Here is an 18,498-nt window from a genome sequence, read left to right as displayed (position 1 = left end):
GCCTGGTACTGGCACAAGAACAGACATATAGATCAATGGAATCGAATCGAGAACCCAGATATCAACCCAAATCACTATGCTCAATTAATATTTGACAAAGGAGGCATGAATATACAATGGAGTCAAGACAGTTTCTTCAATAAATGGTGTTGGGAAATTTGGACAGACACATGCAAAAGAATGAAACTAGATCACCAACTTACACCATTCACAAAAATAAACTCAAAATGGATACAGGACTTAAACATCAGACGGAAAACCATAAAAATACTAGAAGCATCCACAGGCAGCAAAATCTCAGACGTATGCCAAAAGAACTTCTTCACTGATAGGGCAATGGAAGCTAAAGAGAAAATAAAGAAATGGGACTACATCAAAATAAAAAGCTTTTTTATGGCAAAAGAAACCATCAAAAAAACAACAAGAAAGCCCACGGTGTGGGAGAACATATTTGCAAATAATACCACTGATAAAGGTTTAATCTCCATCATCTACAGACAGTTTATACAACTAAATAAAAGGAAGATGAATGATCCAATTAAAAAATGGGCAATGGACCTAAATAGAATATTTTCAAAAGAAGACAGAAGGAAGGCCAAAAGGCACATGAAAACATGCTCAAAGTCACTAATTATCCGAGAGGTGCAAATCAAAGCAACAATGCGGTACCATCTCACTCCTGTCAGAATGGCCAACATCAACAAATCAACAAACGACAAGTGTTGGCGAGGCTGCGGAGAAAAAGGAACCCTCGTGCACTGCTGGTGGGAATGCAGACTGGTGCAACCACTGTGGAGAACAGTGTGGAGTTTCCTCAAAACACTGAAAATGGAACTCCCATTTGACCCAGTAATCCCACTCCTAGGAATATATCCCAAGAAACTAGAAACACCAATCAGAAAGGATATATGCACCCCTATGTTCATGACAGCACAATCTACAATAGCCAGAATTTGGAAACAGGCTAGGTGCCCGTCAGCAGATGATTGGATCCAAAAACTATGGTACATCTACACAATGGAATACTATGCTGCCATAAAAAAGAAGGAATTCTCATCATTTGCAGCAACCTGGATGGAATTGGAGAACATCATGCTGAGTGAAATAAGCCAATCAATGAAAGAGAAACACCACTTGACCTCACTCATTTGTGGATGATAAAGAACATTATAAATTGATGAACCAAGAGACAGATATAGAGACAGTAAAGCAACAGGCAGACTGTCAAATTACAGTGGGGAGGGGAGGAAGATCTGGGGGAGATAAGAGATCAACCGAAGGACTTGTGTACATGCATATAAGTACAACCAATGGACATAAAACTCTGGGGAAGGAGGGTATGTATAGGAGGGAGGGAGGGGGCAAAAAAAAACCCAATAAAATATATTAAGAAAAAAAAAGAAAGACTTGTGATATCCCTGCGTGGAGGGAAGAACTACCTAAAAAAAACAAGGAGAGAGAGAACTCAGCAAACCTACTGTGACTCTTTAACCTGGAGGTTGTAAACTGGTGGCCCCACCTACGAGCTGGATTTGGCCTGCAGGCATATTATATTTTATTTACATATCATATTATATTGTATTTTTAAAAATTAGTAGCAAATAATTAAAAAATAGGAGATTTCACAAAAAGAAAGTCCAAATTTCTGGTTTGTCTTGAAAAACTGGAAGTTAGGCAGAAGAGAACAATATTTGGTTCCCGACTGTGGAACTCGGGGGAGCTGAGTGACCTTTGTTCTAATCTCCGGCCCTCCTGCTGTCTCCCTAATCCTAAAATGAGAGCTAATGACTCTCATTTGAGCATCTGTCCCCTAGTGGTCAGTGTGTGTCATAGTTACTGTTCATTGTGCCTTTTGATTGATTTGCATATTAGCCTTTTATTATATAGGACTAGGGTCCCAGTGCACGAAATTGGTGCACTGGGGAGGGGGGCGTCCCTCAGCCCAGTCTGGCCCCCACTCACATACTGGGAGTCCTCAGGAGTTGTCCTACTGATGGTTTAGGCCCCCTCCCTTTTGGGAGCAGACCTAAGCTGCAGTCTGGCTTCCCTTTGAGGGAGGTGACCAGGCTGATCAGGGGATGACGCCAGCCCCATCACCCCGCTGCTGCAGCCACTGCCAGTCACCACAGCCACTAAGGTATTTTCATCAATATGGACTCCAGTCCCTTCACCATGAAAAAATGACAACTTTCTTTAAGCATTTTCAAGGTGTGTCTTACATAGGATATGACAGTTCTTTCCTTTTCGTTCTATCCTCACCTGAGGAGGTGTTTCCATTGATTTTTTCCCCCCTTCCCTCTGATCCCAGGTTCGGCCCCTTCCCAAGCCTAAAGCCTCCACCCCAGGCTTTAGGTTTGGAAAGGGGTCCCCCCCCCCCCCCCCCCGCTCCCGCCCCCCCCACCCCTCCAGCACCTCTGATCACAGGCTTAGCCCCTGCCCAAGCTTAAAGCCTTTGACCCAGGCTTTAGACTAGGAAAGGGGTCCGAGTCTCTCCCCCTCCTCCACACACCCACCCCCCCACCCCCCCCCCCACCCGCCTTCTGATCACAGGCTCAGCCCCTTCCCAAGCCTAAAGCCTCCACCCCAGGCTTTAGCTTTGGGAAGGGATTCCCCCCACCTACTCCCGCACCTCTGATCACAGGGTTGGCCCTTTCCCAAGCCTAAAGCCTCCTCCTGATGGCCAGCTGGGAGTGATCTGGGTGCCGAGGAGATTCCTGGGACCCAGGAATGTATTTGTTGGGTTAATTTTCATATTCTGATTGTAGGCGTAATGGAGGTACGGTCAATTTACATGTTTCTCCATTATTAGATAAGAATTCTTGTTTTGGAGTTGTCTGACATATTTTCATTGTTAGATTTATTAGTAGTTAATGCATCTCTGGCCAGAATTCTGCATAAATGGTGGTGTCCTTTCTCCCGGTATCAATTCAGAGACATAAAATGCTTGTCCTACTTGTCATTGTAATGTTAAATTTTGATCATCAGGTCAAGGTGTTACTCAGTTTCTCCACTGTATCATTACACTTTACTTCTTTACTACTAATAAGCAATCTGTGGGGAGATATTTGAAGATCATGCAATTGTTTTGTTGTAAAATTTCCCACTCCCCTTAGGAGTTAATTGGTACTTGCTATTTATAGTTGTAACAGTGACTTTCCACTTTCATCAGTTGCTCCATATTTATTCTGCATTGTACTATAAGAACCCTTCTCACTTTCTTATCCACTTCTTTAATCTATTTAGCTATCATCAGTATGGACTAATGGACTTCTATTTCAATGGATTATAATCCATTAAACTACGTTTTTGATGTTCATATTATCCTGGATTTTGACAGTGGGAGTCCTTTCATCCTGGTTCTGGTGTCATTTGGTTGTGACCCCTTCTTTTATGTGTGAGCCCTTATTTTACTTCCTGACACAGTAACATTCCAGGCTCATGTTGGACCTTCTTTGCTTGATCTGTGGGGCAAAATCAGTCATGTCTCTAAGGAGCCCAGTCTCTTTAATGGGGAGATGATATCTAAAAACCAAGATCTGAGCATTAGGTGCTCTCATTGAGACAGGTGTCATTGCTTCAAGTCTCTTTCATGGAACATATTTAGGAAATACATTATTTTAAAAAATAATTTTAGTGCCTCCAATTCTAATCCAAACACACTGGATTTTTTTTTGTTGTTGTTGCTTTTTCCCATTTAATATTCTGATTTAAGTTTAAAAATATATATGTGTACATATAGAGTGAAATGCACAAATCTTAGGTATATTTCAATTCATTTTGAAAAATGTGTACTCCTCTGTACTCATAACCTTATCTAAATATTGACATATAAATTTTAACCATTTTCTCATTGTGAGTAATATTGATTTGCTAGAAGCCTGATGCATGAAGATTCATGCAAAAATGGACCTTCCTTCCCCTGGCTGCCAGGCTTGTGCTCTGGCTGGAGCTCCCTTTCAACCGTCCCAAGCTGCCCAGAGGCCCAGAGCAGCTGGGGCAGTGTGGAATGGCTGTGTCGTTGCCATGATGATGCAATTGTCCAGTTCTGCCCCCGGCCGTTTGGTGCCTTACATGCAAATTAACCAGCCATCTTGGGTTAATTTGCATACCCAAACCTGATTGGCTGGTGGGCATCACAAAGAGATGGTCAATTTGCATCTTACTATTTTTTAGTGTAAATTAACTTTTAAATACCTGATTCTTGAATGCACTTATTCACAAATTCATTTGCACTTTAGTTCAACATTCATAAACAAAAGTAAGCTTACTGGTATCACAACATGAAGCAAACAAAAAAGGTCTTTTATATACTGTGGCTTAATGCAGTCACAATTATTTTCCACAGTCATTTGCATTTTATTTTTTTAGAATTGGGATAGGAAAATGTTAACATTTCTTTATGGATTGTATCACTACATTTTTCTAATTGATGGTAAAGAAGACAGTGTATTTTCTCATGAGTGGGCAAAGTACATTGTGGTTTCTGGAGTTAGAACAAGTGTTTCTTAGAAACCTACCAGTTGGTGGCTCTGCCCACAGAAATTTATAACTTCCAGCAACTTCCTTTTTTATTTATTTATTTTTTAAATATACATTTTATTGATTTTTTACAGAGAGGAAGAGAAGGATAGAAAGTTAGAAACATCGATGAGAGAGAATCATCGATCAGCTGCCTCTTGCACACCCCCTACTGGGGATGTGCCCACAACCAAGGTACATGCCCTTGACCGGAATCTAACCCAGGACCTTTCAGTCTGCAGGCTGATGCTCTATCCATTGAGCCAAACCAGGTTCAGCTTGTCTCATGCATTTCAGCCAGCAACTTCCTTTTTTAACTTGTAGAATAAAAATGGACAGTTGACTAATTTTCAATGAGAATTTGATTTGAAAAGGGTATGTATATAGTGGAGAATCTGTGCCATTTGTTAAATTAATTTTACAGCTGATTCTGTAAAGCCAGATCAGTAGAATTTTGAAGGACTGGAGAAATGACCAAAGGGAAAAATAAGAGAATGAATAATTATGGTAGAAGGAACAGTGCTGAATAAAAAGCATTTATCTTATAGGATCCAAAATAAACTATTAGTTAAATAATAATTTTAATAGCTTTACAAATCTAATGAAAGGTTTTAGAACAGGTGAATGTACAAAGCACAAGAAATTAGGGCAGCTCTTAAGGCACCCCAAGGTTGTGCAGATGGTGATTCTTATCTCTTAGTGACAGCATTTGGGTGAAGAATTTCGTGTTTAGGAAGAAAAATGTCCAACACAGTGAGGGATACGCAAATATAAAATAATAGTGCTAAAGTTTAAGAGGATCTTGGCAACATTAATCAACTGATAATTTAATTGGAAGTCAATCTGCTAGTCATATTTATTATATCTGACAAGGTTTGTATCTGAAAACAATTGTTAGTACCAGCAATCTCATCTCTTTCTCTACTTAAACTGTCTATTAAACTGTATATTTTGGAATGTATTTTATCAACCCTAAGAGAGAGACACACACACACACACACACACACACACACACACACATAATGGGTATTGATGTATTGTTATTCTATGTGTCATTAAAAAATAAATAAATAATATCTGATAAACAATGATATATTGTTTTTAAGATATTGATTTAAGATCCTGATTTCATAGTTGTTAAGTGTGAAACGATGTGTCCTAAAATTGATTATTATATTAAAATGTATAAAAAATACACCATTAAGACACACATTTGGTTTCATTAAATTTTTTTCTAGTCTCTATGTCATTTTTATTTGCTCTAGTCTTTATTTTTTCAAATTTCTTTATTAAATCTAGTATTTTTTTGGTGAAGTCTTCAGGGTTTACTATGTATAATGTCATGTCATCTGCGAATAATGAGAGTTTTACTTTTTCCTTTCCAATTTGGATGCCTTTTATTTCTTCTTGTCTGATCGCAGGGGTTAGGATTTCCAGTACTGTATTGAATGAGTGGTGAAACTAGAGTTTCTGATGAGAAATCAGCTGACAGCTTTATGATATCTTTGTAGGTAACAAATTCCTTTTCTCTTGCTGATTTTAATTTTCTTTGTTTTTAATTTTTGCCTTTTTAATTATGATGTGTCTGGGTGTGGGCCTGTGAAGGTTCTTCTTGTTTGGGACTCTCTGTGCCTCCTGACCTTGTGCAACTTTTTCCTTTACTAGGTTAGGGAAATTTTTGTCATTATTTCTTCAAACAAGTTCTGTATCCCTTGCTCACTTTTTTCTCCTTCTGGCATACTTATTATGCGAATATTGTTATGTTTCATGTTGTCCCACAGCTTCCTTAAGCTGTCCTCCCTGTTGTTGTTTTTTTATTATTTTTCTTTTTACTCATTTTTTAATTGGATAGTTTTTTTATTGTTGGGTTTGAAGAGTTATTTCTGTATTTTAGATAGCTGTCCTCAGGTATTTTTTTTTGTAAATAATATCTCCTAGACTTGAATTGACTTCTCATGCTCTTTATTTACTTTTTTGTTCATTTTTAAAAATTTTTTTCTCTCTCTTTTTTCCCCCTCATTCTTTTTATGTTAACTTTTGCAGAGGAAAGTTTGAAATTTAAATGAATTTCAGCCTATTGGGTATTTTTTTCATGGCTTATGCCTTTGGTGTTTTATCTACAAAATCATTGCCAAACTCAAGGTCACCTAAATTTTATCTTATGTTATTTTTTTTAAAGTCTTGCATTTTACAATTAGATCTGTGATCCATTATGAGTCTTTGAAGAATGGAATGACTGTATTTAGATTTTTTTTCTTAATGTGGATGTCCAATTGTTGCAGTACCATATGGTGAAAAGACTGTCTTTGCTCCATTATATGTCCTTTGCTCCTTTGTTAAGGGTCAGTTGACTACATTATTTGAGTCTATTTAAGGCATCTGTTCTTTTCCATTGTCTATTCTTTTGCTAGTGCCACCCTATCTTAATTATTGTAGCTTTATTTTAATTCTTGAAGTTGAGTAGCATCAGCCCTCCAACTTTTTGTTCTCCTTCAGTATTGCGTTGACTATTCGGATCTTTTACCTCCATGTAAACTTTAAAATCACTTTATCGTGATTTACAGAAAACCTTGCTGGGCCTTTTTCTGAGGTTGTGTTGACTCTGTAGATCAAATTAGGAAGAATTTATGTCTTCACAGTGTTGATTCTTTCTATCCATGAACATAGACTATCTTTCTATTTATTTTTTCATTTTTAAAATCAGTTTTATAGTTTTCTTCATATAGATTTTCTACATATTTTGTTAGATTTGTACCTAGGTATTTCATTTTGGGGGATGCTAATGTAAATGATAGGCTTTAAATTTCAGATTCTACTTGTTCATTGTTGGCGCATAGGAGACCAGTTGACTTTTGTATATTAACTTTGTATCTTGAAACCTTGCTATAATTGCTTATTAGTTCTAGGAATTTTTTATTGTTGATTGTTTTGGATTTTCTACATAGACTCTTATGTGTAAACAAAGATAGTTTTCGTACACCATTTATTTCCTGTCTTATTGCATTAGCTAAGACTTCCAGTATGATGTGGAAAAGAGGGGTGAGAGGGATAGATATGTCACTGCCTTATTCCCATTCTTAGTGGGAAAGCTTTGAATGTCTCATTAAGTGTGATGTTAGCTGTAGAATTCTGATAGATGTTCTTTATGAAATTGAGGACGTTCCCCTCTTTTCCTAGTTTGCTGAGAATTCTTATTATGAATTGGTGTTGAATATTATCAAGTGCTTTTTCTGCATCTACTGATATAATCCTGTGATTTTTCTCTTTTGGTATGTTGATGTGATGTATTATTGTTTTAATTGACCTTTTGAAATGTTGAATCAGCTTTACAAACCTGGGATAAATCTCAGTTGGTCAAGATATATAATTCTTATATGTTGCTGGATTCTATTATAATATTATGTTCAGGAATTTTGTATCCTAGCTAATAAAGAGGGAATATGCAAATTGACTATCACAAAGATGGTGGTACCCAGAATGGAGGCGGGGTTTCCATAACACAGGATGGCTGTGTCCACAGCAGAGGCAGGGTTTCTGTAACACAAGATGGCTGTACCCACAGCGGTGGCCGCGTTCCCGTAACAAGCCTTAATGAGCCATCAGCAGGGACTTGAGTCTGCTCACCCCCCCAGTGGGGCTTGACAGGGGCCTTGAGGCTGCTCCTCCCCACCCAACGGGGCTTGACAGGTGTGGGGTTGGCCAGGTCTGGGTCTTGCACGATTTGGAGGCGCTGTAGGTAGGCGGGGAATTGACACGGTCCCGTGACATTCTTCCAGGCGTCTTCAAACTACGGCCCGCGGGCCACATGCAGCCTGCAGAGGAGTCTGATCGGGCCCGCCAGGTTTTTTGGGCAGTGAGCGCAGCCGAGGTGTTACAGTAGGAATTAGTAGTTCATATAGTCCGGCCCTCCAGCTCTCTGAGGGACCATGATCTGGCCCCCACTTTAAAAAGTTTGAGGACTCTAGACTCTGACAGGAGGAAGATTTTCATATACATTTTACTAATTTTCTTTCATCTCTGACACTTCTACTGTAGAGAAAGGGCAAATAGCAATATTAAAATATTTTCTCTAATTAATCCCCTTTTAATGTGCACAAATTTCGTGCACTGGGCCACTGTGTGTGTGTGTGTGTGTGTGTGTGTATTCATGTGAGATACTGGACTGTAGTTACCTTTTTTTGTAATGTTTTCGTCTGATTTTGGTATTAGGATAATGCTGGCCTCAGAATGAGTTAAATTAGGACATATTTTCTTGGCTTCTATCTTCTAAGAATTTAGAAACTTGGTATAATATCTCCTTAAATGTTTGCTAGAATTCACTGGAGAACCTATCTGAGCCTGCTGCTTTCTACTTTGGAAGATTATTATTAGGATTCACTTTATCTAATATAGGCCTATTCAAATTGTTTGTTCATGTGTGAGTTTCAACAGATTGTGCCTTTAAAGGAATTAGTTTGTTTCATCTAAGATATCTAATTTGTGGTTTTTCATTATATTCCTTGATACATATTTTTTAATGATCATGGGACTTGTATGATATTCCCTATTTTGTTACTGATATAGTAATTTAGGTAATTTTTCTTTTTGATCAATTTTATGGATCTTTTCAAAGAAACAGCTTTGGTTTTATTTATTTTCTACTTTAAGTTCATTAATTTTATTATTCATTTTCATCTGCTGAGCTTGGACTTAATTTGCTTTTTGTTTTGTAGTTATTTTAGATGGCCACTTAGATTACAAAGTTTATATGCATTTAATGTTATCAACTTCCTCTTAGCAGTGCTTTCACTGCATCTCACAAATTTTGAAAAGTTTTATTTTCATTTAGTTCAAGTTACTTTTAAACTTCTCTTGAGAGTTCTTCTTTGGTACATTGGCTACTTAGGAATGTATTGCTTAATCTTCAAGTATATTTTATTTTTTTAGATATTTTTCTGTTTTTTATTCTAGTTTAATTCCATTGTTGTGTAAGAGGAGACGCTATGTGATTTCTATTCTTTTACCTTTTTAAAGGTATATTTTATGGCCCAGAGTATGGTCTGTCTTGGTGAATATCCCAAGTGAGCTTGAGAATAATGTGTATCTTCTGCCAGATGGTAGATATAAATTATAACCAGTTTATTGATGGTGCTATTAGTTCAGTGGTGTCCTTGGTGATATTCTGCCTGTTGGATCTCCCCATTTCTTAGAGAGGGGTGTTGAAGTCTTTAATTATACTAGTGGATTCATCTGTTTTTCTTTGCAGTTGTATCAGCTTTTGTCTAATTGATTTTTTACAGAGAGGAAGAGAGAGGAATAGAGAGTTAGAAACATCAATGAGAGAGAATCATCGATCAGCTGCCTCTTGCACACCCCCTACTGAGAGTGTGCCCGCAACCAAGGTACATGCCCTTGACCAGAATCGAACCCGGGACCTTTCAGTCGAGCCAAACCAGTTTCGGCTTGTCTCATGCATTTTGAATTTTTGGTGCTAGAAGCATACACATTAAAAATTGGTGTGTCACCAAAACTGGTTTGGCTCAATGGATAGAGCGTCAGCCTACGAACTATCGATAAAAGGTCCCAGGTTCTAATTTCACCAGATATTGTAAATATCTGGTAGAATTAGAATCAGTCCATATATTTTTAAACATACGTCACTTTAATGGACTGTTTTAACCTTTATGAGAAAAGGTTAATCTGTTTCACTTTATTTTTCCACACACACTCTTAGGGAAGAATGGAGTTGTTAGCAAAGAATGAGTTTTGGGGAAAATCTTTATGCCATTTCTAAAATGGAAACAATTCTTATTTTTAGTATAAAGGAAAATTTTTAAGGCTGTCTCAGAAAAAAATAATTTTAAAAACCTTAACACCAAGTCTCCATTCCTGCCTTGCATCATTTTTCTGAGTGATGGTTGGAGTCTTACCCAAAAAAATGTTAGGGTTAAGTTGTAGCTAACTAGTGTATTGAGAAGACTGTTAAGGCTCCTGAATGCAGGCAGAGCATTCCTGATTGCTTTCCCAGGGAATCTGCCCACGGAAAAGATTTGCACAGCTCTGCGGCAGCCTGCCTGCTGAGGGGAACACTGGCCTGTGAGAAAGGCTGCTATCTGATTTAGACCGAGCTGTGCAATTAATTCTTGACCCTCACAATTCCTAATATTCTAGGTGGAAGTTTGACCAAAATGGGGGGAAAAAAAAAAAGTGCTTACTAAAACTGTGATAAAGAATGAAATGAGGGCCTTTGCTGGTTGCTCAGCGGTTAGAGGAGAGGCCCATGGGTTTGAGGGCACGTGCCTTGGTTGCAGATTCCCCAGCCCCAGTAGAGGTGCATTCAAGAGGCAACCAATCGATGTGTCTCTGTTTCTTGCACTTCTCCCTTCTTTCCACCCTCTCTAAAAAATGGGGAAAATATCCACGAGTGAGGAGTAAAAGAAAAAAAGTGAAAAAATAGGCTTACTAGCTGGGTGTGCAAATATATTTTACCTAGGAAGGAATCTGAATATTGTAGAATTATAAATGTTTGTGCTGCTTCTAGATGTTTCTGTTTTTTTTTCCATTTGAGATTATTTTTTCCAAAGGCCTGAACCACTTCAGAAATTTTACATCTAATTTTTTTCATAGAAATATTACTTTTTTTGTTTTAAATACACATAGTTTTTTAAAATCCTCACTCAAGGATATATTTTTATTGATTTTAGAGGCGGGGGGGGGGGGGGGGCAACCAGGGATTGAATCCAAGATATTTTGGTGTACCAAACAATGCTCCAACCACCTGGCCAGAGCCTATTTAAATATAAAAATACTCAAAATGGGACACTTCTTTTGGTAGAGATTGGGAAATGATAAAGTGATGTTTCTAAAATATGGTAGAACTTTTCATTGAATTTACATAGAAAATATATAGTTTTATAAATGATGAATTTTTAGTATTGTTTTTATGTGTGTCCTTTTGACAAAAGTTTTTAAAATCTGAAATAAGTTCTTTTTTCCTAAACAGATTTATGAAAATATGCATCAGTTTGATACTGTCTTGGAATTCATGAGATGGAAGCATAGGTCAAAACTGCTTGGAGAAAATTGGAAGCACAGTTTTATCTTTAGTACATCTCTGAGGTAAGGAAAAGACTTTCAAGAAAATAATTAGAATAATGTGAAACATTATTTTTTAACAATTTAAAATAGTTCTAAATCACTGCTATACATTTAATTTATTTAGTTTCTTTAATCATCTTCCTTATGAATCATAAGTAGTTATAATATATTCTCCTCTCCTAATAATGTTGAACCTCTTCAGGAATAAAAAATATTTATTACTAATAACACTTTCTTTAACTGTAGAAAATAAGCATTAAGTTATATATGTAATTATATGTGTGTGTGTGTATGTATATTTCTGATAAAGAATAGAAGATTATGTAAAAATTAATGTTTTCTAAAGCATTCACACATTTAAATTTTAGGATAAAATTATCTTAGAATAATAGATCTTTCAAGATAGAATTTATATAATAAAACCAGGGATAGGGGAAAGAAATCATTCTAAAACAATATGTACAGAGAAATTATATTCATTATTTTCAAATTCATTTTGAGCCTCAAATTATCAGGTAAGGTTTGAATTCTTCAAGGATCTATATTTTAAAAAATAGGTAAGACAGACATTTTTTAAAAATGCTCCTCACCTGAGGATAATTAGCCATTGATATTTAAAGAGCATAGAAAGAAGGGGGGTAATGAGGAGGGGGAGAGAGAAATAGAGAGAGAAGAAACATCAGTGTGAAAGAGACACATTGATTGGTTATCTTCCACACTCACCTGACCAGGCCGGGGACCAAGCCTGCAACCAAGGTATGTGCCGTGGACTGGAACTCGAATCCCTGATCCTTTGGCGCGACACTCTAACCTAGGGGTGTCAAACTCAATCAGAGAAGGGGCCAAAATCTAAAATCCAGCCTAAATCGCGGGCCGAATGGTTTACTGAACAGTCATAAACTGTCATTGTGATGGAAACGCAGCAGAGTGCAGTGATGACAGCACGGTGCGGGCCACATTGCAAGGCCTGGCGGACGGATTTGGCCCGCGGGCCTTGTGTTTGACACATGTGCTCTAACCACTGAGCAGACTTCCCAAGGCTAAGGATATGCTTTTATTGATTTAGAGAGAGACAGAGAGAGCACCAATTTGTTCTTCCAACTGAGCTACCTAGCCAGGGCCTCAAAGAATATGTTTAGAGCTGAATATGCAAACAGTTCATTCTAGTGCAGTTTGGAAAGTGCTGTATGAAATTAGGAAGTGTAGTGGCATCATCTAGGAAGCCTCTACCAATGTTAGAAGAGAAACTTGGAGGGGGGGAGTGTAGGCGGCAGGTTGGATGCAAGGAGGAAGTGCTGTTTTGAGTAGAATCTTGACCACTGAGTAGAGGATTGCTGGGAGACAAGGAAATTTCATGCACAGAGCTCAACATAAGCATGGAAGTTTGAAATGTGTGGAATATATAAAAGACAGAGGAAAACATTTTGTTAAATTCATTATATAAGAGATGATTTGATGGATAGGCTAGAAATATGTTGATTGTGAAGAACTTTGAATGCCATGGTTAGGAGTTTAGATTTTATTTTTTGAGTAGTTGGCCATCTTTGAAAATTTTTAACAGGTATTTTGGATTATGGATTATAATCATATTTCGTCAAAATTAATCTGGCAGTGATATGAATGATAGTTTGGAAGGGGGGAGATGACAAAAGCAGAGAGATGATTATGATAGTCTTAATTGTTTTAAGCAAAAAATAATGAGGCTCTTGATAGCGATCAACATACCCAAAATTATGAAAACCTTTAGCATTGGTTATTGAACAGATGTTTAATTTTCTTCTTGTCTACCCTTACATATACGATGTGCTTTAGCCAATGAGCTGAAATTGTCCTATATTTTCTCTCTTTTCTATTTGTTGTTATTATTATTTTTTTTTCTGGCATGCTTTTCCTCTTTTTTCTCTCTTGTGGAAGACCTATATATCAACTTTCAAAAATCCATCTCAGTGCCAGTTCATCCCTAAGATTCCTTCTAATCTCAATTCCTTTGACTCTAAAAGTATGTTCCTCATAATTTAAGGCACTTATTTTTATTCAATACAATATTACTTTTTTTTTTTTTTTTTTTTGTCCCTATTAAACTGTAACAGAAAGTCAGAAAGACAAAATTAGGGGGGGAAAAGAACATGGTCCCATCCTCTATTTATAGTCGTCATATCAATAAAGTGTTTGTGTGTGTGTGTGTGTGTGTGTGTGTGTATATATATATATATATATATATATATTTCCTATCTATTATAATATAAGAGCAATATGCAAATCGACCATACCTCCACTACGCCCACAAACCATGCCTGCCAGCCAATTAGGAGCAAATATGCAAATAAACCCAACCAAGATAGTTGTGGCCACAGAGAGCAGGAGGGAGGCTTGGATTTTCCCTGCAATGGAAGAAGCCAAGCTATTCACCTGCCCTTGCCAGCCCAGGCCTCCACTCAATGCTGCAAAGTTTCAATGATAGATAAATAAATCCCAACAAAAATGACGGCAGCTATGGAGCTGGAGAGAGCAGGAGGCTAGGGTTGCCCACAGAGATGGAGGAAGCCAAGTTTCCACAGCCCTGGCTGGCCTTGGCCTCTGCTTAAGGTTACAAAGTTTCAATTATAGAAGATAAATAAATCCCAACAGGGATGGCTTCCTAAATGGAGCGAGCAGAAGGCTTGGCTCCACTTCAGGCTACAAAGTTTCAATTGTATAAGATAAATAAATCCCAGATACCAGGGCCTCCTCTTGGGTTGCCTGGGGGGTGGCCAGCCTGCAAACCATCACAGGCCTCTCGCCCAGGCCGCCCCATGCCCCAAGAGAACCCCCACCCTGATCCGGGACATCCTTCAGGGCAAACCAGCTGTCCCCACCCATGCACCAGGCCTTTATCCTATCTAGTAAAAGAGTAATATGCAGATTGACCATCTCTCCAACACACAAGATGGCTGCCTCCATGTGGTCAAATATCCTGCCTCCGTGTGGACACAAGATGGCCATCACAAGATGGCCTGCAGGGGAGGGCAATTGGGAGGGACCAGGCCTGCAAGGGAGGGCAGTTAGGGGCAATCAAGCCTGCAGGGGAGGGCAGTTAGAGATGACCAGGCTGGCAGAAGAAGGAAGTTGGGGGTGACCAGGCCTTCAGGGAAGGGCAGTTGGGGGGGGACCAGGCCTGCAGGGGAGGGCAGTTAGGGGTGACCAGGCCCCCAGGGGAGGGCAGTTAGGGGCAAACAGGCTGGCAGGGGAGCGGTTAGGCATAAATCAGGCTGGCAGGGGAATGATTAGGGGGTGATCAGGCTGGCAGGCAGAAGTGATTAGGGGCAATCAGGAATGCTGGCAGGCGAGCAGTTGGGAGCCAGCAGATAGGGCCTAAATGGGCATTCGGACATCCCTTGAGGCGTCCCAGACTGGAGAGGGTGCAGGCTGGTCTGAGGGACAACACCTCCTCCACCCTGTGCACAAATTTTGTGCACCAGGCCTCGTGTGTGTGTGTGTGTGTGTGTGTGTGTGTGTGTGTGTGTGTGTGATATGAATAATGATAACCAACATTGCCAGATAAAAGTGATGAATGCCAAAGGAGTAAATCATTACTTTCTAGTCAGGGTTCTATAGCTCTGAGAAGTACAAGTAGAAATCGGAGAGGTTGTTTGAGCTGGGCTTTGAAAAATCAGTAAAATTTGTGTGGATAAAGAAAGAATTAAAAGATGTTTCTGGAAAAGTTGATTAATAGAAAATGAATAATTCTGTAGTCATGTGGTGGGAGTCTTGGTAAGGGTAGGAAGTGTGACTTAGAGAAAATTACGTTTTGGGCAACTTACTATAGCAGTGAGGTATGTGGAGTGAGGAGTCAGGGATCTCAGATGGTTGTAGCAGTAGACAGGCATGAGGTAATCCAAATTTAACCAGAGTGGTAATCTATATATATAAAAGCCCAGTGACTGCAATGGCAGAACCACCAGAAAGATCAGTGGCTATGGCGCGCACTGCAGCAGCCAATCAGCCCAATCGTTCCTCTACCCCCTGGCCAGCCCCTGATCGGCCACCAACCACCCACAGCCCCTCCGCCCAGATGGTGTGGCCCAATGGCCCCCCATTGGTGTGAGCCAGCTGGACTTCACCCATGCACAAATTCGTGCACTTTACCTGTAGTATTGGAAATAAAAAAGAAAGACTAAATGGAGTAGATATTGTGAAGGCTGAAGAACACTTTGGGAAAAGGTGGTGATGTTCATATTTTTATCTTGATAGTAGGGATAGTGCTGAGCATCATTAATAGCAAACAAGTAATTTTTACATACAACAAATATTTTTATACATTTTCCAAGCCTTAGAACACGTGTCAAACACAAGGCTCGCGGCCAAATCCGTCCCGCCAGGCCTTGCAATGTGGCCCGCACCGCACTGTCATCACTGCACTCCGCTGCGTTTCCATCACAATGACAGTTTATGACTGTTCAGAAAACCATTCGGCCCGCGATTTAGGCTGGATTTTAGATTTTGGCCCCTTCTCTGATTGAGTTCGACACCCCTACCTTAGAATATTGAAAGGGAGTAGTATGAAAAATACAAGTATTGTCTCTTATAGAAGAGCATGTTATAAATAATACTCTTCTGTTCATATTTATCTCTTGTGCTATAGTTTTAAATGCTATGTAAGAGTCAGTGAAATTAGGAATGTTTAAAGTATTCCTACAGGTATAATTCTGACAATTAATGAAGGATCATATTATATCTTGTTTTAATAGAGTTACTGATAAATGAATACGACCTGTGGAGAAATTTATTAAACAAAATGTGATAGTTCCACATTAACAAGTAACTGTAGTATGGTATTGTCCTTAGAGAAATACCTTATACTCAGGTAATAAGTTACCTCAGATACAACTAGCTAATTTTTTAAAAATTTAATAAATCTTTATTCAGATTATTATAATTGTTCCCCCCCCCCCCCACTGTTCTCATCCATAGGTGTACAATTTTTGTTCAGTCTCTTCCCACACCCCCCACTCTCCCTTTTCCCCCCGAGAATTGTCAGTCCACTCCCTTTCTATGCCCCTGATTCTATTATATTCACCGGTTAATACTGCTCATCAGATTTTTTTATTCCCTTGGTTTTTAGATTCAGTGGTTGATAGATACATATTTGTTGTTCATACTTTTTATCTTTAGCTTTTTCTTCTTTTTCCTCTTCTTAAAGAATACCTTTCAGCCGGGACCGGTTTGGCTCAGTGGATAGAGCGTCGGCCTGCTGACTGAAGGGTCCCAGGTTCGATTCCGGGCAAGGGCATGTACCTTGGTTGCGGGCACATTCTCAGTAGGGGGTGTGCAGGAGGCAGCTGATCAATGATTCTCTCTCATCGATGTTTCTAACACTCTATCCCTCTCTCTTTCTCTCTGTGAAAAATCAATAAAAATAAAAATAAAATAAAATAAAATAAAATAAAATATATATATATATATATAAAGAATACCTTTCAGCATTTCATATAAATCTGGTTTGGCGGTGATGAACTCCTTTAGCTTTTTTTTTAATCTGTGAAGCTGTTTAGCTGCCCTTCAATTCTGAATGATAACTTTGCTGGGTAGAGTAATCTTGGTTGTAGTTTCTTGCTATTCATCACTTTGAATATTTCTTGCCATTCCTGTCTAGCCTGCATAGTTTCTGTTGAGAAATCAGCTGATAATCTTATGGGTTCTCCCTTAGAGGTAACTGTTTTTCTCCTGCTGCCTTTAAGATTCTCTTTGTCTTTTGCTCTTGGCATTTTAATTATGATGTGTCTTGATGTGGTCCTCTTTGGATTCCTCTTGTTTGGGGTTCTGTGTGCTTCCTGATCTTGTAGGTCTATTTCTTTCACCAGGTGGGGAAGGTTTTCTGACATTATTTCTTCAAATAGGTTTTTAGTATCTTGTTCTTTCTATTCTTCTAGCACCCTCATAATTCTGATGTTGGTATGCTTGAAGTTGTCCCAAAGGCTTCTTACACTATATTCAAATTTTTTGATTCTTTTTTCTTTTCCATTGGGTGTTTTTTGCTTCTTTGTATTCCAAATCTTTGACCTGATTCTTACGATCCTCTAGTTTGCTTTTAGGTCTCTGTATAATATTTTTTATTTCCATCAGTGTATGCTTAATTTTTAGTTGGTCCTTTTTTATATCCTCGAGGGTCTCTTATTTATTGGCCAAACAGTCCAATTTCTGCCTGAAAGAGTCTGGTACCCAGTGTCTCACCTGGAGCTGGATTTCAGTGCAGTCGGGAGGTTGCATTTTCCTTCCAAACAAGAATGCTAGCCACGAGTTTGCTGCCCGTCCTCTTGGCGCGCAGTGAGTTAGCCAACCGTGTATTCAGCCGCCTGCCCTTTCCGTACACATGGGTCTCCGCACTTCTTCAACTCCTCTGAGGCTAAGCTTCTCTTCTAGTTGTAAAATTTCCACTCAGCCAGCTTTCTGGTGGTTCTGGACGATGTCCGCTCTGTCTTCCAATTGTAGTTTTAAAATTGTTGGGCGAGGTGGCAGTATAGGTGTTTACCTTATGCCGCCATCCTGGTTTCTCCAAAACTAGCTACTGTAGTTTTGGTGCTTTTGTTCTTTTTTTCAACTCAACTCATGATTTAGGACTTTGCAATATTTAGAAAAAACCCAACACTATATATTGAAAATAAAGGAGTCACTGTTCCCTCATAGTATATTGTGTAAAACCAGAACACATTACATTGTGGTGGAAAGAAAGCATTAATGTTAAGAAAACATTGGGCTTTGAACTATTATCAAAGTTATATCCTCTATAAATAAATTTAGGTAAATTCTCTGCCTGGATGAAGTGGCTCAGTGGTTGAGCATCAACCTATGAATTAGGAGGTTCCAGTTCTATTCCTGCTCAGGCACATGCCTGGTTGCAGGCTTCATGCCCAGTAGGGGACGTGC

At 38.8% G+C, this 18,498-nt stretch overlaps 1 protein-coding gene across 2 annotated transcripts in view; it reads left to right on the top strand.

The window, feature by feature from the left end:
* Positions 1-18,498, top strand: part of BMPR1A (bone morphogenetic protein receptor type 1A) — a 167,349-nt gene that overhangs the window by 61,063 nt on the left and 87,788 nt on the right. For both annotated transcript variants that reach the window (XM_036461234.2, XM_045570699.1), the window contains one exon: positions 11,501-11,616. The gene's annotated coding sequence lies outside the window, so the exon portion shown is untranslated. The remainder of the gene's footprint in view (positions 1-11,500; positions 11,617-18,498) is intronic.

The sequence above is a fragment of the Pipistrellus kuhlii genome, unplaced genomic scaffold (assembly GCF_014108245.1).
Source record: "Pipistrellus kuhlii isolate mPipKuh1 unplaced genomic scaffold, mPipKuh1.p scaffold_m20_p_35, whole genome shotgun sequence".
In the NCBI taxonomy this organism is placed as follows: Eukaryota; Metazoa; Chordata; class Mammalia; order Chiroptera; family Vespertilionidae; genus Pipistrellus; species Pipistrellus kuhlii.
The sequence above is the reverse complement of the archived record's forward strand: the minus strand, read 5'-3'. Positions and strand labels throughout refer to the sequence as shown.